The 27,504-nt window shown below is 37.7% G+C and overlaps 1 long non-coding RNA gene across 2 annotated transcripts; it reads left to right on the top strand.

The window, feature by feature from the left end:
• The first annotated feature begins 1,581 nt into the window (after positions 1–1,581).
• On the top strand, positions 1,582–27,211 carry LOC127467746 (uncharacterized). Of its 2 annotated transcripts, none has more exons than XR_007903272.1 (5): positions 1,582–1,677; positions 18,654–18,687; positions 21,056–21,165; positions 24,948–25,022; positions 27,100–27,211. It is a non-coding gene; the product is annotated as an uncharacterized LOC127467746 (long non-coding RNA). The 2 variants fall into 2 exon arrangements; XR_007903271.1 differs by lacking the exon at positions 27,100–27,211 and adding an exon at positions 26,019–26,205.
• Positions 27,212–27,504: the final 293 nt, after the last annotated feature.

The raw sequence follows: 27,504 nt of genomic DNA, 5'->3' as shown, positions 1-27,504 counted from the left end.
AGTTTTGTACTCTTTTCACTATATCTGAATAGTTGTTTTGCACAAAGTCCTTCAGCCAGTCTCAAAAAGACATTGCATTTGCTTAGCTTCAAGTTCTCTTTCCCCTTTTCCTGTGTTCCCAAGGACACAAATGGATGCTCTGTGACTGAAGACCTTTATTTCCTCTAAGTACCATGGGTTTGTGTATAACTGTAAGCAATTTCTCTCCTGACTCTGCAATTTCCCTTGGTGATGTTTAAAGGAACATTTTTAAATTCTATTTTTAAACTGTTAGAAATAGCTCTCCAGAGCTTCCACTGCTGAATACTAATAACTTTTTATATTAGCATAAAAGGATAGCTTTATCAAAGATCACCGTTTTAGGGGAAAATGGTAGTATTTGCATCTCAAGAGGCAAGGGGAAGCTGTTCATAGGTTTATGGAGGGTTTTGTCCTTTTCTTCAGCTTCCATAGTTCTGCTAATGCTAAATTAAATTAAATGTGCCAGAGGAGCTGTGGTGAGTGCTCGCTAATATGCATGCCAGCCTTATCAGAGGGTGTTACAGAATGCTGATTTTTCCCAGATGCATGTAATTTTTACACCTGCTCATACTGAAACTTAGATTACTTTCTCCTAGGACTATTTATAACTAAAGCTGTTGTTGGTGACTTTGGTATTTTTACATCAGCCCATATGGCTGCAAGGAAATGCAGAGAGATGTACATAATGGAACAAAGGGCAAATAATTGTCTGGAAAACCCAGACTGCTGTTCAATATGTCTGGAAACAGTGTAGCAGCAGGCAAAGTTCAATTAAATCATCTTGGTTTTGTGTAGGAAAAGGATTTGCAACCACAGACTTGTCCCTCAAAATCAACTTTCTTGTTTACCACAAGCATATAAATAAATTGAATAAAACCTAAGGTGATTCTGGTAGACCACTGGGTATCCTTCATCAATAACAGCTAAGTAGCCCTGTCATACAGGAGCACTGAAAGCTGTACTTGCCTTGACCTTTTTCCCCATACCACGTTGCCTGAGTCCTGTGAACCTCCAGCTAAACCCAAGTTGGACTAAGTAGGGAGAAAACGCATCTTCTGTCATTGAATCCAGCCATCATTTTCAGGAAAAGCTAATGTGTCAGACCACACTGCAAAATGTCTATGCTTTTCCGTGATTATTTGAAGGTTTCCTTCAGAAATGTCTTCTGTGCAGTGAGCTGCAGAAATTAGAGGAATTACTTGAAGCTGCCAATATGCCTGGAAGTTCTGAAGAAATACTTATTTCACTGGTATTTTACAGGCTGGATGTTATCAAAGACTGGCTATTTCCAGGAATCTACAGAATCTAAACACCTTCATTTTTGTTCCTCCTTCATCATACCACTCAATATTTTAAGGTTCCAAAGATAAGTGAAAATTAGACCACAGATACAGCAATATTTTTGCCTTTTTAAAATTTCTCCTCCTCCTGCAACCCAGGTGCCTAATGTCAAGGCATTCCTGTTCCCAGTTCGCGATTTCACCGTGATGTAAAATGTATCTGATCTGTGATGCGGTCCCAAGGAGAAGTTATGAGGCTCTGTGACTGCCATCTGCCCATCACTGGTGGAGTTTTACTGCCTAGTAGCAGAACAGATTGTTAGCGTCCCCTTGGCTGCTGAGCTCGTATCCTGGTTGAAATAGATGGTGTTGGAAGGTAACAGCACCCAGCCGTGAGGTACGTTGGCTAAACAGTGGATGCCCTGCAGGGACTGCTGCATTATCTAGTAGTGCTGTGTCGGGGTGGGGATGGGGTAAGCAGCTGGATACAACAACTTCTGGTACCACTACTGACAAGCTGTCAAAAATCGTGAGCTACCACACTGTGCTTCTGATCTGTGAATCCTTTGACTGGAACAGAAATTGTTCAGTTTCTAGTACATCTCATCACAAATTTTTATGAAGCAGCATGAGGTTCTAGGCTGGACAGAACTCAAGAGTGAGAAATACTGCCTTATGGGGTTTTTTTCATCTGGTTTTGTCTTTTTTCCCCTTTATGCTGGAGTAATACATTTTCTCACACATGAACTATACAACTGACGTTTGTGCAGACCTTTCAAAGTTGAAATGTTGAAATTGGTATGCAAATATCATATACTACTGTTGTATCAATTGATGACCAAAATTTATAATTTTACTCAAATTGTAGTTTTAATTTTTATGAGTGGGGTTTGAAGTGCCTTGTTTGGGAAAGCACGTAAACATGACATCAGCCAGATGCTATGTTGCAATATTACCCCTGTGATAATATTTTAATGAATTAAAGTAAAGTAGATCCAAGACTTGTCTTCTCCTAACATCTTCTCTTTATTTTTCTTTAAGTATTTGATTCCATGTTTTCTCATATTCATAGATTAATATGAGAAAAGGTCTATCATCAACACCTTTTAATATTAAAAATTAACAAGTTTAAGCATATTCCTTAAAAGTGCCCATTCTATTCTTTCTGTTTTCCTTTTTTTATTTTCTTTATACCCTAGTTGTTTTCGTACACTATGAAACATTTAATTGGTCTTTGAGAACTGAGAAAACATGAAAATGTTTCTTCTCTTTTGTTGGAGAAAGAATGCATGTTTTAATTTTCCCTCTTATTTTTACCTGTTGCTTTTGGTCACAAATAATTGCTCATTGTTCTCCATTGCTGTATGCTATGGTCAGTGATAAACCTGAATTGCTTCACATGACTGCATGAATCGTTCAAGTTTTAATAAATTCAATGGCTGCAATTATAATTTATGAGTTCTAACAGATTTGAACTACCCAAATACTCTGTTCTGAGCTGAATCTTGACCATGCTAGCCTTATTCCCTACTGCAGAAATTTTAGGATCATAGTCTCCCTAGTCTTTATCCTCTGGTAATGGAGAGAAAGAGGCATCTTCGGAGCCTAAATCAACAGCTCTGAAGTTTTGAACAATCTCCTGGCAATGTCTCTTTTAGTTGTATTACGAACCTGAAATATCTGCTTCTGAGTACCTCAGGTGCTTAAAACTGGGCCAGTCCAGGCACCTGTGCCACCACTTCTCTCAGCTTTTGTGGGAGAGCCTCTTGTGGTACCTCATACTTCTGGGTTTGCTGCAGTTGGTGGGCACTGATTCTTATGTGCTCTGAATCACTGAGTTTTCTTTAATGTGGGTTGATCAGACACTTTATCCTAGGTAGCTGCAGCATTTTGGAGCACACTTCCATGCTTTAAGTCTGATAAAGGTCAGATGAAAATAAATCTGCTGCACAGCTTGCTTCTTCTCCAAATTATTCCACAGTGGTGTTGTGTTTCTGGGAGAGGGATGGTGAAGTGTCCCTGGCCAATCGCTACAGCACACAGTATTTTCCAGTGTGATAGGGTTATTGTGCATGCAGTAAGTCTAAATTTGTACCATTTTTCTTTCTTCCATATTATTTTTAATTCTGGAGAGACTACCTCTGAGAATAAGGGTGTTGTTTCAGTCTCGGTTTTCTGCTAAGGCTTGCACGAGTGTAGCAATGCTATCTTTGATGGACTGTGTCCTGTTCCACAGAGGATGAGTAAATTTTCTCAGATGTTTCATATGGGCCATTGACATGTTCTAAAATGAAATTGAAATACTGAATTAAAAAGATTCCACTTAAACAGGTATGAAACAGGTTTTTTTGCATTGGTCTTAAACACATTCCAGGCTTCCAGTTTGGAAGTTAGATTTGATTAAATAATGAGATTTCTCTTAATAACACTTTTGTTTGATCTGATTTAAACTTGTTGTAGCTGGATAAGTTCTATACTTGCTGGTAAGGCTGTGTTTTGGTTAAAAAACCCTAGAAGTTTAGATTCCCAGTTTATTTTACTGATTTTATTTCACATTGCAGATCCTTTATCCACAGTAACATCTGATCTCTTAAGAATTTGACAGGGAATTTTTTAGTGGAGGATAAATTCCTACCTTCAACATCATAAGGGAGATTAATTTTTGTTAGCATCACTCTTTAGCACTGCTGAAAGATGTCAAAATGTCTACACTTCAGAATGAAAGTGTCTATTTTATCAGCTTATCAGATAGTTTACATGCAGTAGTGCTTTCAGATTTTTGAAATGTCACTGTATTTTTATTGTGAATTATCATGGGCATTGACAGACTTGATCTCCAGGGTTAGAAACTGAGGTATTAGATGGGAGAATGAGTATCTTAATGATGTGATGTAATCTTAAAACGTGAATAATTCTGGGGTAAATTGAGAAGATTCCAAGTAATTCAGTTTGAGCTGAGACTCTTGTGAACTGTAATTATTTTAACACTGAGCTCAATATTTTGTTCACTTAGTTGAAGCCATATGTGTGTGACAGTCTGCCTGTATATATTACTCTTGGTTGTTGCAGAACAAAGGGCATCAACCATGTTGACACGTAGATACACTTGGATCATCTAAAAACCAAATGATTTTGTAGTTGTGTATATTGTCTCTGATTCCCAGCCACAGAATACAGTACCCAAAATGTCATATGAGTGTCCTCAGCTGCCATGTTTCCAGAACTACAACAGGGCTGAGCACTGGGATGGGGAGGTGAACCAACCATTCTGTGATCTGCTTCCCTTGTCCTAGTCTGCTAACTTGTCTGCTGACTATTGAAATTAAAGCTTTTACCAGAGATCTATTTATTTTTTTGTAGGAAATATCTGTTGTTAAACAGTCCTTTTCTGTACTGTTCATCTCTCTTTTCAATAAATTCCTTAAAAAAATAAAATACACTATATGTTTCAGTTCTATATGGAATATTATTATAAGAGCATAGTAGACTTACCCGCTTTGTTTCTGATGTAAATTTTTTCTTTAAAAGGAATGTTTGGATACTATCCAAGGTCTTGTTCAGTAACCTGGATGCTATGAGATTCAGGTAGTACTGGTTTGGTCAAATTAACACTCTTCTGATTAATTTAGAACACCTAATTGTTTTCTGGGCTTGTGGTGTATTGTGACCCAAAGATCCTACTTCTGAGAAGACAACTGTTAAGGGAAGTAACATAAAATGAAGAAGTAATTTGATTATTTGTTCACCAGAGTAGTCTGCTTTTGAAAGAAACTGTGGCAGAGACAGTGCTATGAGCTGGCAAAGTTGCATATCTTGTCTTAAACCAAGTACTAAGGATGAAGACGGGGAAAAAAAAGGGAGTGGGGCAGTTTTTAAAGTGGAACAGGGATTCAAAAGAGAAATGCCATTTTCTTCATAAAGATGAACTCCCACAGAAGAATGTTGATGGCATTTTGCAAATAAGGCTATAGGGAATGGATGTTTAGTAGCATCTAATACACTTATATTTGGCTGCAGCTAATGGCCCTCTGGGCTATAAGTTTCCCAAAACAATGAAACACAAAAATTTCAAATAAAACATACTCTCTGTATGTAACAGCTCAAGCTACCTCTTCATAGCAGTTCTGAATGTAAAACTCTTCTTGTAGGATTGTTTGTGTGACAACTGTCACAGGTGCATCTCTAAAACACTGAGTTTAAAACGTGCACCAGATTTGTGTTTACCAGAGCTCTTTCTATTTCAGCTAACCTACAGATCAGAGAGCAGAGGTGCCTTTTTTTTGTGCTAGATAGGTCTGATGTACACTGGGAAAAATTAGTTTTGTCAGGGAATATATCTCCCTGAGCTTTTTGCTGGCGCACAATGGAAATTTGAGAGAGAAGGACTCAAACTGTAAACTGGCCGTATGGAAGTCTTACATATGTGACTGTGGGTAATATTCAGGCATGTGACAAAGCTCTTAAACTTAAAAATAGTTCCCAGATTTCATTGGCTTCTGTGGAGCATGTGAGCCAAATTCAGAATTACTCAGTTTTAAATGAAAAGATTATTTCACAAAAATGGTGCTGATAAAGTGAGTGTTGCTAAACTGACCTAACACAGCAATGGAATCATATTTATTTTCCTCACCAGTCTGCTAAATTCTGGTCTGCTTGAAACTTTACAAGTTTACTGAGTTTAATGTAGTTTTATTGAGGTCCAGTTGTTTTCTGCAATAGGGACTTCTTTCTGTCTTTTCATCAGTCATTTATCAAAACTTAAAGCAGTCAATTCTGTTCAGGCAATAAATTATTAAAGAGGTGGCAGTACTCACCAGTTGCTTTGCGAAGCACAACAGGGACAAAATGCTGCTAGTAGTCCTTAAAATGTTCTTTTTATCTGCTCATAGGGAATTGGAGGTGTCATCATGGGTTTATTTAGTTCTGTGTCTCTCCTTGGCTAACAGCAAGCTTGCCTTTGACACTTTTAATAGCTGATTTTCCAGCCTTTGGGATTTCTACTTAAAGGTAGATCACTGCTTGAGAGCCAGGAGGCTGAATTTGGTTAGGTACGTTTGACTTAAATGGGCAGGCAACTCACTTGACTTCCCTTTATGGCTTTACAGCTGCTCTGCTCTGCTGCTGCTCATCCCCCGCCAGGCTCTGCAGCAGGTGGCCGTGCCCAGCCGGCCTCTTTGGGAGGGCTGTGTTCCACCCAGCGCCCTGCAGGTCTACTGAGTCAGGGGTTTGGTCTCAAAGAGTGTCGAGATATCATTATCTGTGCTCCTTTTACACAGGAGACTCCGGCACAACTCATCACATGTGCCTGCAGTCGGTTAGTTGGTTTTGGGTTTTTTGCCTCCTGCATGGGAAAAGAGTAATCATGGGATGACCAACATGTCTGCAGTCACCAGTGTATCTTTTCCCACCAGCATATGGCTGCATTCCTGGTGCGTTCTCAACACCAAATTCTCTTCTACCTAAGATGAAGTGCCACCGTGCCATCAGATTGATTGGCTGTCATACAACTTGTTTCTGACTGCTACTCTTCTCTCTTATGCATTGTGTGTATTTTTGTTTGTTTGTTTGACGTTTTTAGCAACTTAATTACTAAAAGAAAGAAAAATCAAAACAAAACAAACAAGCAAACTAACAGAAAACAAGCTAACAATCAAACCTAAACCCTACAAGTTTTCTAGCACCTGCTACACTGATTGTTTCTGTGTCAATCTCAGGTCCTGGAACTAAGTCCCTGTGTTGATTAGAGCCTTAAAGACTTTCTGATTTTTTTTTTTCCTCTGCCTCATAAGACAAGACTCTGACACAGAGAAATAGCTGGAAAAAGTTTAAGCATTCGTTTTGGAATGAAATCTAAAACCTAACGTGGAATGCTAAGAGTCAGTAGGATTTTCCAGATTTGCAAACTATATGATTACCAGAAGGGGCAAAAAAAATGCTAATGTCTGCATGAAAGTGATTGCAGAGATGTTGCAGGCTGTACAAAGAGTTTTCAGAGTTATTTTAAAGGAATCAGGAGTACATAAAATGGGTGGACTCTTCAAGGAAAGATATACATCAGATGATTGATGCCACCTTGCTATCAGTTGTTCCACTGCCATTTGAAGAATCACTTTGCTCCTTGAATATCGTGATAGTTAACTATGTCAAAAAGCATATTGATGAAAAAGCACACATTCTCCAAGATTACCAGATTCCCTCTTGCTCTTTTTACAGGAAGTGCATTAGTTTTTAGTTGATGGCTTAGACTTCTAATAACTGTGGCATTTAATTATAAAGATGTCACATAGAGTTACTAAGATGCCATTTTTCATACTTGTTCCTTGTCTCTGTTAAACTCATGCTATGGTTGCAGAGTGTGTATTTGCATCTACTACAACTGCAAAATGGGCATTAATTTTTCATCAGCTTTTGTATCAGTTCTCCTCAGACAAGTTATGTGCTCAAATGCAGACCTGGTAATCTTGCATCCCTGTGAACACAATGACATGACTTACAAATTGTAACATGCAGAAATTATTTGTGCAACAGTATATGTTTAGGTAATGTAGGATTTTAATAAAGTAGGATAGAAATCTAATTTTTAAAACCAAATGAGCAAAACCAACCAAAATATATCATGGGTACTTGATTGAGTAGTGTTTGCATACCAACATAACGTGTTTTTGATAAATCCTTCTGCTTGTTTCAATAGTCAAGATAATAAATTCCAGTATTTTCTGCAACTAATACGTAAGAGAATTCATTCTATGATGATCTAAGGACAATGATATAGGTGAGCTATGAAGGAAGAGAGCTGATCACTTTTAAATATGACAAGCGTAAACTATTTTGGAAACAACATAAAAACTCTCAGGTGGATAAGCTACTTTTCAAAACAGAAAACGTAGTAGCAAGCTTCGAAACCAAATATATGTTGGGAACAACCTTTATAACTTCCACTAGGAAGGCAGTGAGATTGATAGAAAGTGAGTAGTGTCTTACACCTGTAGAATACAGAGTTGTTGGGAAAGGAGATAAAGTGGTTACCTATATGGGAAGGACAGAATTACAGCTTTAAATACCCAGTAGAATTGTGATTTATCATTCAGGAGTGAAAGACCTGAAAATGGAGGGATCGTTTTGTGTTCCCTCACTGGCAAGAGAGACATTTTTGTCTGTATGACTTCATTCTGGTTTGAAATGGTTGTTCAGATTAATCTGTGTAGACATTGGAAGGGTGCTGTTAATGAAGTGCTATGTTCCCAGAAATGCAGAGGTAAGATGTTGACAGTTCTGTTGTCATATCTCCGCTACTGACAAGGTAAATCTCCCCTACAAATTTTACACTTGCCCAGGCATGCTTTAAATTTTTTTAATGTATTTGGAGTTCTCCTTTCAGAGTAAACTCCAACTCCTTGTGTAGTAGAGATAGGAAGGCATGTGAAGACTAAAATAATTTGTTCTAGGAGGAGTTAGTATGTATTGCTATTAGTTGCTGATTTCTCTGTATAGACACCAACTCTAAATGACACTGAGAAAATTCTGGGTGGGACTAGAGGCTTTTACTGAAATTCTCACACAGTGTTTTGGTGCTTCTTTCAAAATCTGACTTAATTCCTTAAATGGGTGCCCTGCTATGTAATTGCTCTCTTGGTTGTACAGGGGGTATATTTTTCTCAGAACAAAATGAGGGTGTAGTTATATAAAAGAGCTTTTCTTCGGGGATGTTTCAGATACTTACTGGTTTTTTACAGGAATAGATATGCTTATCTTTGGGGGTTTTTATTATTTCAGTGTATATAGCTGCTTCTAAGCAACCATTTTGGTGGTTGATCATGCTACATGAGAAATTGATGGTGATAAGGGAGTATTCTAAATTTGTTCATTCAGAAGATGAGTTTACAAATTTATGGAAGAAATTAGTGTCAGAAGCTAAGCTTCTTGTGAAGATAATCAGAATATCATCTGAGTGTCTTAGCTTTATTAACAAAAAGATGCAAAACTTGTCCTTCAAAGCAGGAGGAAAAGGTTGCTATATTTTGGGTCTTTCTTGATTCTTATTGCTATGTCTTACCATATCCAGTTCTATTTTCTTCAGAACTTTTGCCAGAGAAAAGGGTTGGAACAGTCTTCTCCAGGGTATAAGATGCAGTAATTCTGTGATCAGTGAATTTACTTCCTTTTTAAGAGCATGTGTGTGTACCAGTTTGCATTGAGACTGTGACTGACAGTGATGGTGGATGACAGTTAGAGATCAGAAAATATGATGAGCTGTTATTAATTTCTCTTACTTTTTTAATCTTGTGCCAATGGCAGAATGCTTTGTCAAAGGAGTGAGTGCTTAACATGATCATAGCATTTATCATAATGGCTCAAAAGTGTATATCAGCTTGTTCATATGCAGCCAAACAGCTCACATAGTATCTACCTCAAAAATAACTCAAAAACATGCTTGATTACCTTTCTTTCCCACCTGTCGTATATATTATATATCCATTAAAGGTAGTCATACAATGAAGAACCATCACTGGAACAAGCAGACAATCAGAACATAACATTCAGTTCCATTCATTTTCAGTTATGAGCTGCAAAAAAAAATAATGCAAATAGGGAAGAGAATGTATGTAGGCAGAGATAAAGCCAAATATAATCACACTTAACATTAAAAAAACTCTGTCTGACTCATTCACAAAATTGCACCTCTGAAAAACAGTCTTTGCTTGGCTTTCTGCCTCCTGACATTTGATTAAAGCCAGAATTAAGCAGCCCTCATTAGAACTTCAGTGGAATGAATTATACTTAATAAATATATAGTATGTGTATCTGATATGAATGCCAGCACTGTGCACCCTATTATTAACATCCAATTATGTGGATGAATAGCAACTTAAACTAGAATTTTTTAGACCTATAAATTTTCAGTTTTAATGTGCTGCCACTTGTGTATTTACTGTGGCTGGAAACCAATGTAGTACTCTGATGAGCAACTCACTACCAAATCTCTGACATACCACAAAGCAGTGGTGACTCTGGGGTTTGATAAGAATGGGACAAATGGTGAAAGGAAAGAGGAAACATAAAAACACTGAAGCAACTTTTTTAAAGACTTTCTGTGAATAAAGTGCTCCAACTAAAGCTGTTTGTGATGTGGCAGGCTTTCAGGATGGATAAATTCTGGTGAAACTATAGTACAGCTGGAAATACTTGCCACTGAGATGTTTTTTTCTGGTTTTGACAGGGACCACTGATTTAGGTTTCATCTTTATAATACATTTTTATGCAAGGTTTCAAGTTAAAGTCAGGGGTAAAATAAAATTATACTGGCTTTGATTGACTCCTGTTATTTCCTGAGTGCTCCTCTTTAATGATAGAACAAACTCTCTAAACATAAATATGAAAAGCCAGTATCAAAGCATTCACAACCCTTTTAGGTTTCTGTAGGATCATCAAAGTTTTATCAGTAGCATCCCATACCTGTTTGGAAACATTCTCAGGTTTGTTGAGGAGAGGACGGGTTCTTCCAAACGAAGTTGTCCCTGTGGACTTCCCTCTGCAGCTATGGGAAAAAATCCAGGATGCTTGGGTATGGGCTCTAGTTCTGTCATTAAGTAGATGTCATTGTCTAATATAAAAAGTGATCCAAGAGGAGAGCTAGAGAGGCTGGCTGATTTTTTTTTCATATTCCTTCCCTTTGTAAATGCGGGTGGTGAATATGTCTTGAAACTTAACTGGTTGAGAAGTGAATGGCACATTGCAGGAAAAGGTATCTGGCTGCTGCCAGGATGAGGGTTCTTACTGGTTGTATGGATTTTGAATTCACTATCAGTAACTTGAGGAAAAGAGAATGTTTGGCTGACAGATTTTCTGTTGGAAATTGAATCTGGACTATAGAGAACATGATGGCAAATGCCGTCTGTGTTTTGGGAATTTCACATAAATCCTAAGCTTTTTTTCAATAGCATGAAAAATATTTCTTGTTCTTGTGACTAAATGTGGCCTGACTAAAATAAAACTATGTGTTTTAGCTAAACTACTCAATAACAAATGTTGCTCCATCCTATGTGGGATGCTTATTGGAAGCTTATAAGATATGGATTGACTGGAATATAATTTGGCTGCATATCACATTCTCCTATATAGTCATAACCAGGACTTCACTGGCTGGTGAGAGGGAAAGGTGTTGTCCCTTAATACCCTGTAAATCAATGCTACCACTTGCTTTAATGGAGGGATCCCAATTAAGCCTTGTAACCCACTGATTCATGGATAAAAATAAACATCTGCAGAAAGATAGTGTAATAAAATCAGTTTAATTTTTCAAAGACTCACTATAGAAAAGAAGGCTTTGACAAGGAGTTTGAACAAATTTTTTTACCCTAGGATCTTTTTATCCTAACAAAATGTAAATTATTTTAACGTAAGTTACTAATTTTAAAGACTAGAATACTCGTATTTCCTTTTTATGAAGCATTCTGAACAATGAGGAGAAAATGAGATCATTTTGGGTGGCAAATTAATCCCTTTTGGTAATTGTTCAGCTGTAGAGGTATAATGCCTACAGGATACTTTAGAATTGAGAGTATGAGCTAATAATGTTCTTCTTGCTAAACAGGAAAGAATAGGTCTGCTGTCTAAACACTAATTCCTTGATTTCTGTCTAAAAATGTAATAAAGTCTACTTCATGCTGCCCTTATAGGCTTTTGTTTAATCTCCTTCAGAGATTTATGCCCCAAAGATATTATTATAATGTTTCTTGGCATTGTACTCTAAAGGAAACACAGTACTTTCATGCAGCAATAGATTGAGGAGAAAGGTAAGTTTTGCTATTTTTTTGAGCAATAAATGTGAAGCACAAGACAGTGATATAATCAGGCCTCATATTAGATCAGTAAATGTGATTCAGAGGTCTCTGGATCCTGCTGGGTTTTATGAAATCCTGTGGGGTTTCAACTGTTGCCTGAGCTGACTTTTGACTTGAGCACTGTCAGTGACTCACTGCCGGTTTTTGTCATGAATGGAAGTGTTGAGTATATTTGCACTTGATCTCAGCTAAGTGCATCGGGGTCTCAGGTGTCATTTAAAAACAAGGTTCTAGATCTGATGGGTGCAGACACAACGTAGGGACACCAAAGCTGAAGCTTTGGTAAACAAAATCAAGCGTTTAGTGGGAAATAAAAAATTTCTTTTCCTTTTTTATTTTCCTTGACAGCAATTTTTGGAAACCTCTTACTGCTATTATTAAGGTTTTTAGTAACTTCAAAGTAGTTCTCAGTTTTAACTGATTATTTATTTCTGATTAGAAATCACAATCACATAAAATTGGAACACTTCAGCATCTTGCATCAATCACTGTTGGCAACCCTCTTCAAAACTGTTAGAATAAAGCATCAGCTGGAACTGTGTGAGATTAAATTATATAGTTGCTGAAACAATCGTGATTCTACAATTCCAAATAATTTGTCAGAATAGTTGTGTTTTGTTGCATTTTGCCAGTGTAGAAATTAACTTTTTGATTACCCTCGTGTCCTCAGATGCCGCTGCCCCTCCTCTGCCTAACTTAGTTATCTGCTGCAGCAGTCGATGGGGACAGTGTGAGTCCTGGTGTGTGATATTCTAACAGGTCTTGCAGCTGTTTTGGACTTTCTCTGCTGGACAGAGAATCTCAAAACTCAGTGAAAGTTCTTGACATTTTTGGGAAGGGATAGAGACGAATTGCTCTAAAACATCAGGATGTTTACATTTATATACATGTTCACACAACACACACAGACATTTCAAAGCTCTTTCAAAATTACAACCTTCCTCAAGAATTATCTTCTTGCAATTTGATAATGTTTTATGAAATCCATGTTTAAAAATACTTTCCCATAAGTCTATCAAGGCATCAAGTATGATCTTTTGAGTCATAAAATATTCCTCATTTCCCTCCCCTGAGTGAGGTCTTACAGTTACATGGCAATTTTAGATTTTTATTTTGAGGGCTTATAATTTACCTGAAACTGAGAAGACCTTTGTCATAAATTAAAAAGACAAATAAACTCTGTACAAAACATAGCAAAGCGTATAATTATATTCCCATCATTGTACAGAGGAGGCATTTATGAGTACTTTGTGGTTTAAGTGAGCTGCTATGCTTCCCTCTTTTAAGAACAGTTACTTTATAGAACAGCTTTAGGTGTGAGTTTTGTTTTGTTTTTTAACAACCAACTTATATTTCTGTAATTGTGCCTCCCAACAGTTGTATCTAATGTCATGGTCTTAGGGTGAAATGTCTATGACCTTCTGTCCTATGAAATCACCAAAACATTTATGGTTATCAGCATGATTCTCCAATTATCTTCTAATTTAATGTGGCATTGCTCTTCCCTTTCCAGTTTCTGAGGCAACACCAAGGTCTGCTTCTATTCTTGAAAATCCAGCTCTTGTCCTTTGAGTCCATTCATCATATCCCAGACTCTTCTCTGGCAACCCATGTTTTCAGTGTGCCATTAAGCTTCTGCTTTGCCCTTTCTAGATGTTCTGGATCCACTGACTTGCTTTGCTCAGTATTTATTACAGTTAACAGAATGAAATAGAAGCTTCAACTTTATGACCTTGGCTTAAAACTTGTCCACCATTTTTTCTTCTAGTTTTTTTTGCATCTCCACCTAACTCTATATGAAATACAGCTGACCTTTTCTCATAACATGAAATTATAGAAACATATGGTTTCGCTGGTAAAAATGCATTATGTCTAAACATCTTCTCTTATACCTGAGCTATAAAATGGTCCTAAAGTGCCAGCAAGGGTTCTTGAATCTATAGAAAAATAGTTGTCCTGATTTCACACTGTACTACTTGGACTGAGTAGAGAATCTTCAATTGTAATGCACTAAATCACACAGAAACAAAGCTGTGCATGTCAGGCTTGCTAGCTGTCATGGTGTAGGCAGCAACAAATTACTCAGTGGTTAAAAGATTTGATGTTAAGGAACAGTAATGGAAGTGAAACATGCTTTTCATAATAAGTGTTTCGTAGCAAAAAAAAAAAAAAAAAAAGAAAAAAAAGGAAGAAAGCATTTATTTTTGTCCATAAGCATCTTGACTTCAGTTCAAGAGAAACAGCATGACCAAAATGTTGTGGCAATTTCTCAGTCACTGGCTGTTTTGATTCTCAATGTGGTATAGCAATTTAGAGAAGAAACGTTGAGGAAAAGCAACTGCACAGTTTCAGGGGCTTAACCCAGCAAAGGGGCTGAGTTAAGTTGTTTGGGTTTAGGGGTTTGGATTTTATTTCTACTTGGGATAAATGCAGACATATAAACAACATCAGGGTATAGGGTAGGGCAGGACAACTTAATGTTCTTTCAAACATAGCGCAAAGCTGGTTGAAGCTGGTGGCCAGACTAGTTTCTTCAATATGTCATCATGAAACTTTTGATTTGTCTGTTCTGAAAAGAAAGATGACACATAGGTTGTTTTTTGTGAGTAAATGGGAATAGCACAAGGACTACTTTGTAATTTGCATCTGAATTCAACCACTACTACCTAAATAATGTAAAACATGGTAGAGGCTTTTGCAAAGAAGATCCTCAAGACTTTACTTGTCTCAGTGCTTACTGGAAGAAGAATCTACATGCTCGAAAGCTTGTCGGCATTTCTAGTGTGGGTTTTCCTCTCTGTGTCTCCATATTTTTTCATCTTTCAACTCACGGGCTGCCACAGGTCTGACAATATTACTGCACCCTCTGAAGGGGCAATTGTGCTTCACCACTGGGTGGGTCAAGCCACTGATCAAACTACAGGTTTTCTGTTCAAAATACTGTGTATTTTAATGCACATTCCTATGACTGAAAAGAAAAAAATCATAATATAAACTTATTCAGTTGCCTCCATGGTTATTTTTTTAGAAGTACTTCAAGGCAGTTTGATGTTAGCAGTTTTTGGTAAATCCCAAGTGCTGTAAATCCCAGCTTGTTCACAGGTACATCTATGATTTAAAAAAATACTGTGATGTTTTATGCAGCTCTTCAAAATAGGAGAGAACCAAAGGGACATGATTTAAGATAAAGAGTGTGATTGAGCAGTAAGTACGTTTGAATATGTTCCTGTGGCTCTTAAAGAAGCTTAATGATTTGGGGGTTGCTTTATTTTAAGAATCCCTTTGGCTTGACGTTAGTATTCACAGCAGATGCAAAATTACCTAATTTGAAACTGATGTGTGCTACTCGGGGAAGACAGATCTCTGAGTTAGCTCCTCTGTTAGTTTCCAAATTCCATGAGATCTGATAGCTGGGATGTAGAAATCAGCTCTCCAGATTGCGTTGTAACTGTGGTCTTTCTGCTGGGACTGACAACTGAGAAATGTTACATGCTCTAAGAAGTGAGCTGAGGCCATCAGTTCTTCCCATATGTCACTGAGCTGCTGCCAGAAGTTAATGACTTTTAGCCATTACTGTTCTGAGCTTGCTTTATAATGAGCAACTAGTGACAAGCTACCTATCTCATTAATCCTAGAGCTATGAAAAGTCTTTTTTAGTTTTCTCAGGATTATTCCATGCCTTCAGCAGAAGCATTTTACTGCTTCCAGAAGGCTGAAGGATGCTTGGGAAACAGACTGCTGGGAGGATGTTTGGTAAGCAGACTTCAGTTCTGTGTGGGTTGTTTTTTTAATGTTATACTATGCAACATAACTACAAGTGAGGAAACGTTAGCTTCAACCAGTGGTTTGGATGAGTAATTACCTATGTTTTCAGTTCTTACCTTTAGACAGGAAACTAAAATGATTTAAAAGTAAAGTTAAAAACAAAGGGGTGGTATGCAGTAGTACACTTCAATGAGAAACTGGAAAGTGAATCCTCAAGGAAGTCTATCTTTCTCCTACCTGACCACTCAAATGCAAGGACAACATGACCTGAACTCAGCCTGCCTGATGCAAAATGGCAGATGTACCTTCTTAGTAGTCCAGTCTTTTGGCAATGAGTAACGGTACTCCTGGCATCATCTTGGACAGACAGTAGAAGGGTGTACTTTCATGTCACAGATATGCCTCAACAGGCATCAGACTTGCAAACCTACAAGTCATAGGAAAGTATGTAACAGGGTACAGAAAGTCATCCATAGTGAAACCAAAACCCAAACTGCTTCTTGCAATTGGAGCTAGCTAATTTCCAGCTGTGTTTTTAGAGCCACTCTTACTCCTTTCCCACCCTATTTTTCTTTCATTTTGGATGTAGTATGAGTGACTTCCTTCCTGTGAGGGAAATACTGATCCAAGCTACTTGTTTGCTCTGAGAAGCTGTCCCAGAGGTCCATTTCCACCTTAGGCTGTGGTGTAACAGGGGGAGACAGTCTAGGGGATTGCACCCTTTTGCATCAGTTGATCTATGCTAGTAGGCCAGAGCTCTTCTATGTATTCCTACTCTATTAGAGAGTCTAGTGTGAGTTTGGCCTCAAATGGATGATCAGTGGGAACACTTCAGGACAACAGTCTCTATATAAGTCCATGGTGTCATTTAATCAACACACTTGCATACTGTGCGGTTGCAAAGGAGGCAGAGAAATTATACAAACTGTGCCAGTGTGAATCACCAGCAACAGAAACCCATAGACTCTATCAATTATAAGACTTTACTTGCCCCTCCTGTGTTCTGCTGATCTTTCTTTTTTTTTAATTGCTTTTTCCTCCAACTAATTGATATTGCTTTTAAACACAATGTTAGTAGCTGAACTTCACTTTTCCAAGCCCAACTCTTTTAGCTCACATTTGACTTCTGTAATAAGTGGGTCAAAGCGCAGTTCACTGGAGACAAGTTAGTTTCTTACATCTGTTATTAATAGCTGATATTACTGAACATTTTAGACAAGCTCTCTTTCTCCTACATGCTCTCTCTCATGTGCTTGCTTTCTTGCTCTCACTTGCCCTCACTGTTGCTCTTCCTATCACTTGCCTGCACTCATTCACGCCCTTGCTCTCCCTCATGCTCTTTCTCACTTGCTCTTGCTCACTCTTTATTCTTGTTCTCCCCCTTTCGTGCTGCCTCATTCACCCTCACCCTTTATCATGCCCTCTTGCACACCGCCTTGTACACACTCTCTCTTTCTCTCCATTTCTCTGTTATGCTGTCAAAGCCAGACTCCTGAATTCCAGCTGCCTAGAAAATCCTTTAAAATATCTTCTCAATTTATAAGCTTTAAGAGATGCATAGTCATACTAACTCTGTTGGCCTGTCTCTCATTGCCTCAATTACCTTGTACATATTGTTACTGCAAAATGTTTTTTTGAAAAGTGAGACTTTTTAAATGGATTGTAGACTGACTCATATTTTACAATATAAACACCTACATTTTATTCTGTAATTACAGTCCTGGAACACTTTCTGTTTCTTCTTACTTCTGTGAACTAAAACTCGGTGTGGACTGTGCATATGGCTCTTGGCTTTAAGTAGCAGTAGTTAACTTTTCATCTGTTTCAGCTCTCTGACATCCATATAATTGCAGATTGACTTTTTGAAAGTTTGGTGAGGTTTTTAAGTTCTGAAATTTATTTTCCTTATTTCTTGCAAGAAAAACAAACGTGAATTTATCTGTTGATTCATACTTTCTTCCCCACCTTCTTTTTACCACTCCAGTAAACAAAATGAAAGACCAAAGGCTGAAGGTTTCTCCATTTTGTCAGAAATCCCTTCCCTTCAAAACCAAGCTATTTTTATTTATTAAAATAGTCCTACTGGTGTGTTTGGTTCAATTCACTTCATAAAGTAGGCAGTATCTAATTTAATTTGTTTCAGAGAGTACATTTTTAGATGTGAAACTGTATTCTCAGAAACAGGATACAAGTGACTTCTCACATGTCTTTGTTGTTGAGAGAATACTCAGGACACACAGAGTCAGATCCCACACAGTAAAACACATGAACTTGAAGTGTCACATGATGGTAAACCACTTGTATTAATATATATCCATGATTACTTTTCTGCCTGTGATTGTTCATTTAGTATGTACAGATTTTGTATGCAAGTGGCATACAAAGAAATGAGAAAGTTAAAAAAGGACTTGCAAAATATAAAGAGAAAATTTAGTTGAGGTTAAAAATGTACTCAACCCCATGTCATTAAATTAATCTTAAATATTAATTTACAAATGTCACTATTGTAAGTTTATACTTGAAGGACACAAATTCTAATCCTTGTTTAAAATCTGGCTATACTCTATGAATATGCTTAATTCTAAATTCTTAGGAATAAAGCTTTGGGCTGATTTTCACCGACTGGGGCTGGATCATTAACAGTAATAAAGGCTGTGTCTTTTGCAATTAATATTGGAAAATACTTTTTTTGTGATGGGCAAGCAAACAAGCTAAACTCGTTGCGTCAATTTTTTTTTTCCCACAGAGCAAGTAGGCTAAAGGGATTTTATATTTTGCAGGTGAGTACATACTACTTAGCTTTGAGATTATCACAAGCTGAAAATGCCCCAATGTTCTGCTTTGCTTGTCGAATTCCTGAGCACACAGATTTTTTTTCTACTGGAGAGTTCAGGAGCACAGGATATGTGCTCCAGCAGGATGCACTGGCTCACAGTGAGAAATAAATAGGACGAGGCATTCTGAATATGACTGACTAGAGACAGGTTGGGACTCTTTCTAAATCCATGTATGCACTTGCATACAAGGGCAAATAACTTTCTTGCCTTGCAAGCGTTGTCTTCAGAATATGTCTACTGAGATTGAGGTTTGCCCAAACATGTTTGAGAAAACCATTTTGACCATCCTTACTGAATAAATGGGGCTATTAACATAAAAGGGATTCAATAATTACATGCTCTAGCACTTTATATACAATTACCTTCCAGTGACACTTGCCTTTTAGTCCAGGAATGCGTGACAGATGTTAGCAGAGTTGGTTTTATGGATTTTTTAATACCTTGGGAAAAAAATTATTTCATTATATTTCTGGTGCCTGTACACAGGTTTAAAAGAAGAACAAGAAAATGGGATATGTTTTTTGGGAGGGAGAATGGGTAGTATTACAATTGGCCTTTGAGTTAATTTTTTTTTTCTGAATTATGACAGTTGGATATTATCAGTATATTGTCTGTTAACCAATATTGTAACACTCTCAGCAACAATTCATGTAATGGAATTATTTTACTGAGCTCTAACTTTTAGTTGTCAGAAGGATTTTAAGCTGCTGCTTTGTTGTGGGTTTTTTTTCTCTCCTTTTTTTTTCTTCTTTTTTCTTTCCTGTTTTTTTTTTATCAAATGAATCATTGCGGTCTTTTGCTACTGTTTTTGTGTTTACACAAATGGGTACCTTAAAAATGTTACAAACATAAAAGCTAAATTGTTTTGACATCAGATGTTCCAGGGTAGATTTTTGACAAAAATGGAGTGTAGACTGTTTTGCCAGCCCTAAAGGGATAATGTAATGAGTGCATTAGTGTCTGGTATAGTTTCTTCATTATTGCAAGCAAGCAGATTTTTCTTTTTAAATTGCTTAATTGAAGCCAAGGTAAATTTTCCCAACCAGTAAATCAGTCTAGCATGCATTTTCCTTCTTCAGGAAAGAAATGAAGTCCTCTGTTTTCTCATGTGATCAACTGTTTTACTGGGTTTTTTTAAACAGAAAAAATACAGACCAAACCAAAAAAACCCTTTGGCCAAATGAAGAGGACTTTCCTACTTTTATCTGAGGAAAAGACAAAATAATATTTGAGCATAATTTTAAATATCACTCTGGTGTAGGGATCAGTCAAGCTGTTTCTTTACCTTTTCTATCAAAAATGTCTGTGGAACTCTCTTGTTCTTAGAGAGCAGGAGATCATAAATAACCACATTTCTCCCAGAGTCTGACAACTGCCTGTTTTTCATCCCCAGCTGACTTTGCTGATCCTGAAGAAACTCCATAGTATACAACAATAGTCTAGCACAGTAATGAGTCTGCTTCCTAAACAAACCAGCCCTGTGGATGTCTGCTTGCCTTTTATTTTCAGCATAATCTTTATTCTAAGCAAATGTAGAATTCACCTGTAATAATGCCGTGTGTATTTAAGATACTACAAATATCAGTGAACAACCTTTAATAGGACATAACAGTTGTCAGGATGTGTTGGTAAAGATTTCCCAGAAGAGACTATATTTCAGCTAGAAAAGGGCAAACCTGCCAACTTATTTTGAGATTAGAAGCACAATCAGTGGGCATGTTCCACCAACTGCACAAAGAGATATTGAAGATAATACTTCATCTTCAGATGAAGCATTGCCCTTTCTCCAAAATAATATCTAATTATTAATGCTTGCCCAAGAATAGCTGTGCTGCTTCATGCATCTCACCTTTTTAAATACCTGCACTTTTAGACTTGGTCTTTAGGATTTGGAACATCTAGCATAACCTTTAGAGTTTAATTTTTGGTATAAATTAGGTAAAGAAAAATCATCTATTAACCATTAACAATAGAGCTAGCAGGTCACCCTTGACAGTGACTAATAATCTTCAAAGAGAACTCCATGATGAAAAAACAATTGCTGAGACACTGATGACAGCCTATCAGAAAGTTATTAGCACACATCACATTATCACAGCAAAAATAGCAAAATACTTTCTTTGTTCAGAGAGTAAAGGATTTTAGAAGATAGATGCATTCACAAAGTTTGGCTTTCTCACTGTATATGGGGAGTATGGATGAAATGGTTACATGCATAAAAAGAGAGAAGGGACACATGGACCCATCATAAACGAATTTTAGGAGAACTCTGTCTTCAGTTGGTACTGACACTTTCTACTGGTTACTTTAGTTGTGCATGGGACTTGGATGAGCAAGGCACTGAAATTTACAGTAATTATACAAAACGAGAAGAACGTACCTCATTACTATGTTTCTGCAGAACTTTATGCCTCAACAAATGTGAGTAGTTGGTGCTTTTAAACATGTGAAGACATACCTCTTCCTCTGTAAGACTAATGGTCAGAAAGACCTGGGTTCTGGGAGCTTGTATCCACATATTTTGCTTATGGGAATTCTGTTATTCCTGCTCTTAAGTAGGTGCAGGAGTCCTGTGATTGCTTTGTCTTATCAGAATTGTCATGAGGTATTCGGGTGTTTCTAAGCATTACATAGGTGCTGTGTTTCTAAAAATTAAATGACTTGGCAAACCTTGAAGATTAGTAAATGGATAAACTCAAACTAAACGTGTTTGGATTCAGTGTCTCCATCCTATCTTTGCTAGTACTGTAAAATTTTACCTCTTTCTATTTAGTGTTTCAAAAACATACACACTGAAAGTTATTTAATTAAATTAATCTGCTTCTGAGTTAAGCTACAGATGTGCAAGGCTCCAGAGGTTAGCTTAAGGCTGAGATTCACTGCAACTTCAAACAGGAGCTCTCTGTTTTGTATAGGAGAAGAAAAAATGAGACTTTTTTCATTTCCTGTTAAAGGTCATGTTGTTTTTCAGAAAATGTGCTCGGTATTTCTCCTTTAGTCATGTTAGCATATTAGCCTTTGAGGGAAGAAACACAATGAGTTTCCTTCAATTGCATAATTGCTCTTGATCCCTATTCAGTGTGATTTGCCACTTCCTACAGAACTGAGGAGCAAAACTGACAAGATTACTATGACCAGTCATCTTGTTTTGGCACAGCCAATGCCTAAGTCTTCATGTTACAGTCTGTAAAGATTAGTTACTTGATACTACTAGAAACAGAATTTAACAGAACCTGATTTTTATGGAGCTCCTGAGCCCCAAAAAGTGTCCAAGAGTAGACAAACTAATGAAGTATGCATTAGACAAGTGGACAGGGAGATGGACTGCAAAGTAGCTGGCCTGCTGGCCTCAGAAGGTTGTGATAGTGGCATGAAGTCTAGCTGGAGGCCAGTCACCAGTTGCATACCCCAGGGTCTGCGCTGGGGCCGATACTGTTATCCCTGACCTGGACAACAGGGCAGAGTGCGCTCTGAGCAAGTTTGAAGAAAATGTAAAGCTGTGAGGAGTGTTTGGCACATCAGATGTCTGTGTTGCCCTTCAAAGGTATCTTGACAGGCTTGATAAACAGGCCAACAAGAATCTCATGAAGTTCGACAAAGACACAGGCAGGATCCTGCATCTGGTGAAGGATAACTCCCTGTGCTAGTACAGACCAGGGGCTCACTGTCTGAGAAACAGCTTTGCAGAACAGGCACTGGGGGTCCTGTTGGAGCAAAAAAATTGAGCATGAGCCCCTGGGGCAAAGAAAGCTGTATTAGGAAGAACATTGCCAGGAGTTCAAGAGAGGTTACCCCTGTACTCTACTCATTCCTGGTGAGAGCATATCTAGAGTGCTGTGTCTGGATCTGTCCTCTCCAGTACAAGAGGAGACATGGACATAATGGAGCAAAGATCACAAAGAGGATTCAGGGAGTGTATACATGGCAGCACAAGGGGAGGCTGAGAGAGCTGGGATTGTTTAGCCTTGAAGAGAAGGCTCAGCTGCTGTAGGGAGAGTTTGCTACATTTGGTACACTGTAACAGGCTACCTGGAGAGGCTGTGGAGTCTCCACCCTATGAGATATTCAAAACTCAACTGAGCATGATTCTGTACAACCTGCTTGAGCGGAGGGATTTGGACTAGGCAATCACCAGTTTCTGAGCTAAGCTGTGATTCTGTAACTTGGTACAATCCATGAATCCCTGGTACAGTGCCAGATGGAAACCATCACAACCTCTTCATGAGGCCAGTGGTTATTTAGCCTGAAATAAAGGTAGACACATTCCGCTTTTGACTAGACTGATCCACACAAATAGGAATAGAACTGTGGTTTTATTGTGCCAGACCTGTTTTCTAGCTGCTTCCACAATATTGACCCGCTTAAATGGAGATAGAAATTAAGTTTCAAGCGCTGAACATATCCAATTAATAGAGATTGCTGAGTAACTCTTTTGCAAAGCTCCTAATCTGCAAACACTTTTCTAATCGATAACTACTTCTGTTCAATATAACCCCAAGGTGACTGTATTCTGTCAGCCGAGAGTGAGACATGGAGCTCTTGAAAACCTGGAAAGATTCATGTCTTCAGGAAAGATTTTCATTTTTTTTCATTACACCCTAGAGTAGCATGAAAATTAGCATTCCTCATTCTCCTCACTTATTGGTATGCTCATCCCTTAGCTGCACAAGGTTTCCAATAGATTCTTTTTCTACCGGTCATGCTGTGATTTAAGGGTCATTCCCTGATGGGACATCTGTTGGTGGGTAAATGCTTGCATACCTTCCCCAAATTCTTTGTGTGTTCTACTTCAGTCATTAACTAAGTCCAAGCCAAGAAGTGACATGTTTAGAGAATTTCCAACAGTGCTGTGAGTGAATTGAGATATATTGGCCAGATTCGACCATTATGTTACATTACATTACAATGTATTCTTGCTGTAGTATGTTTTAATCCGCATTTCATGATAAGGAAAGCCTCTTTGAACTTACCTGCAATGCGTAGTGGTCCGATTAATGAATATTCATACAGAGAAAATGGTGTCTGTTGTGATGGACATCAGAAGAACAGTAATTGGTTTCGGGATTGATGGATGTTTATGCTGTAGTTTACCCAAGACAGCGCATGCTGGAAGCATTAGCATCCTGTTTCCCTTGTCAAAGCTCAAAATGAGTGCAAACAATTTTTATTTTTTTTCTGTGCAAGTTGAGTAAGTGGCAGTTTTTAATTTTACGCCATTTTTTCTGTCAAGTCTCTCTCTAGGTGGCAGAAAATTGTTGCACGTGGTAAATCTCTTACTTAGCGCTATTGTCAGGGGAAAAGAGTTGCTGGTTCAGATGATGCTCCTGAGTAGCACGGAATTTCTTTTGTTTGACTTCAGAGCTGCATCAGAAGTAGCTGGTTCTCCTCTATGACCCTGAATCAGAGAAACATACGTGTGCTCAATACCTGTCACTCAGCCAGCAGGAACAATAAAGCTCATTCAGCATATTGTTCCAAAGGGACCCACAGTCACATCAGGTCCCGTGAAATCTCTGTGCCCATAAGATGCAGGCAGATAATCAGAGGAGGAACACCAAGAAAATGGCCAAATTCACAGATTCTTGGGGAAAAAAAAATGAATAAATTTCAGACTTCCAAGCAGTTCCTTTATTGCATCCTTCTTTTACTGAAAGGAGGTACCTGTTCAAATGGTATTGAAAGAAATAAACATTCAAATGACAACAATGTGCTACAACCTGCAAGCCAGAGATATCTGTTACAGGAATGCAGTGCAGTTTCATGTTGCAAGACATGATGAATTTTTGCATTCCACAACTGAAATGCTGTATATGAAACTTGTTTATTTGCAGCTTGTTTTTCCCCAAATGCATCAGTACTTCAAGGGCACATGCTAAAAAAGCAGATGGATTTACAGATGGAACAAGGCTGTTATGGATTTCATATCATATTTTTGTTGCTTGAGAGAAAGCAGGAAAAATTACCTGATATGTAAAATTGATGATTAATATCTAAGTACTTACATGTGACAATCATTGGGAAAACAACTTCATTTTTCTGCAGGGATTCCACAGAGAAAATGGAATACACAGAAAATTTTCTGTTCATTCATCCACATAGCAGTGGAAAAGGCTGAAGGTAGACTGCACAAGTCTATCCTTCAGTCAGCTTACTCTAAAATGTAGTGGGATCACATTGTAAACCAATTTTATCCCATTGATCAGGTGGAGCTTGAGAGATGGATGGATTTTTCTTGATCATTAGAGTAGCAGTCCTTTCTATCTGGCACTTACTCAAGGGTAAGTAGTGCCCCGTGCCTTGTGAACATCATTTCATCAGTTCTTGCAGGGCAGCAAAGCTATATTACAAGATGCTGTTTCTGATGGGACAGAAAAAAAAGGTCAACAAAAGCATGTTTTGCAATTTTACATGAAGCACAGCCTTTCTGAATCAGTTTACTTCTCTGAAGTCTGTAACTGAAGTGTTTTTATGCAGCTTGGAGTCATACATTGCTTAGGAGCAGCCTGCACTCCTGTTTTCTCTGTGTGTGTGTGTTTGCGTGCCTTGATCTCTCGTTCTACGAAAAAGCCTTTTTCCTTTTCATGGCTAGTGAGATTTATGCAGTTGGCAGGCATTTCAAGTTGTAATTATGAGTAGCTGGATGTTAACCCAAATGCTTTCTTTGCATGTATGCAATAAGCAATAGGGGGAAAAATGAAAGGGCAAACTAGCTTGCTTAGTTATACAAACAAATTAAGTGACTACTGCTGCCCGTCAAGTCTTTCACTGCAATAGGGACTCACTGCTCTTGTGAGTCACTGGTGCCAAGACTATTACATGTTGTACCTACCATCAAATCAGCTTTCTATACTAATTAAAGCTCTTGGAGTTCTCTCTTGGCATCTTGTGCAAATTGGCTGTAGCTTTGGACATAGGCATAAATATGTGGTTGTGTCAGTGTAAATTCTCAGTACCATTTATTTTGATTCGTGGAACGTGGAAGAATAGGGCTTAATATTTTCAGCTTCTTTCTACTACTTTAATTAAAATCAATAACTGTCACCATGATAATGGATGGTCTTCCTGGGCAAGAGCTATTGGCCTGTTCAGAGAGAATAGAGTGAAGGGAAAGGAGTTGTAAGATCATGAATTGTCTTACCCACTAGATATGATGTCAAGATCTTTCAAACACTAATTTTTTGCATTTGTGGTTGAGAGAAAAGGTGAGAGGATGAATGGGAGTGGATAGTATTTAAAAGTAAAAAACTGATCTCGAGCTGTTTCTTTTAATTTAGTTTCAGAGATGAATGGGGAGATTCTGTTCTGAGCACCGACCCTGACTTTTACCAATGCTGTATTTCCAACCTGAAGAGATTTTCAGACTAAATGGAAATCACACAGAGAACTCTGTCACTGCTTAGGCTCTGTCTTGACAGTCAGTCTTCATTTTGGGTACTGGCCACCATATCTCCACTACTCAGTTAAAAATTAAGTTTAAAACAGTGTGTTTGAACTAAAGGTCTCTCTTGGGAATAAATGGAAATAATACGTCAAGGTATTGTTTATATTGTTTGTTCTACACCTGGCAAATCCAGAGAGTCTTACTGCATGTTGAATTGTTTAAAGTGCAGAAAACATCCATGGTATGATATATGTAAGAAATGAATGTATCAAATGTATTCTATAAATAAAGCAAGCTATTCTATTAGGCTGTGCCTTTCAGAAAAATAATATGCAGTTTGGCATATTATATAAAGGAAACTATTTTCTTTTTCTTCTTTTATATTACTTCTTTTTAGTTTAGGCCAATCTTTTTTCTATTTCATTTTTCCACACAACTCAGCTCATCAGGGTAACTTTTATGGCCACTTTCTTTAAGGCAGCAGAACTTTCATGAGTGAAGTTTACTTGCTTTAGGATTTGGGGATAAGTTATGGGGGAATGATCTAAAAGCATAAAGTAATAAGTAAGTCTTGGAAGGGTACTCATTTGCATTCATGGAAAAAAAACAGAACGTTGAAATTCCCAATAAAGCTGCCACAAAGCCACACAACTCCTACCTTAAACAAGGATGCAGAAGCCAGAGAGCATAATTTTGATACCAATTAAGAAAGTCCAGTTAGCTTTGTCTGAAATACATTTAAATTTTGCATTAGCCACAAAAAAGAAGCTATTGATTAAAAAGTTGTTATCGAGCAGTTCAAGCTGGAGGCTTGATTTCTCTTTCTGGTTTTCCAGGCATTGTCTGTCTCCTCTGTATTCCACACAATTATTTTCTATTCCTGCTAAGCCAGTTGGACCATTTAGGGAGTAAAGCTTCATAATTTAGTGTGTTCGTGCTGCCATGTCTATCTTAATATTTTTACTTTTTTATAGGCAGAGAAGCTTCTGAGGATGGTACTACTTACAGAACAATAAACACAAGGAGGGAAATACTGGTATCGTCACATTAAAGTTTGCCTTATATGTTCTTTTAAAACCCCACTTGACCCCTTTGTCTGGTGTATGCTAGGGTTTTTTTGTGCTCAGATTGTCCTCTGTAAAAAAACTGAAATGAAACAGCAAAAATTAATTCCTTTTGATGCTAAGACAGCAACGTTTGAAGTAATGTTACTGATTCTCACTGGGTATGATACAGGTGGATGAGATGGACAACTCAGTCTTACCCCAGAAATAATGAGAATATGTAAAGAAACTTTAGTCAAATATGATAATAAAATACTACATCTGCCCGTGAGTCTATGCCCCAATTTGTAAATAACAATGGTTTTTGTGATCAGG

This window comes from Manacus candei, unplaced genomic scaffold, assembly GCF_025592945.1.
Source record: "Manacus candei isolate 608988 ecotype Guabito, Panama unplaced genomic scaffold, ASM2559294v1 h1tg000014l, whole genome shotgun sequence".
In the NCBI taxonomy this organism is placed as follows: Eukaryota; Metazoa; Chordata; class Aves; order Passeriformes; family Pipridae; genus Manacus; species Manacus candei.
Note: the sequence above shows the minus strand (reverse complement) of the source record. Positions and strands in the feature narration are given on the sequence as shown.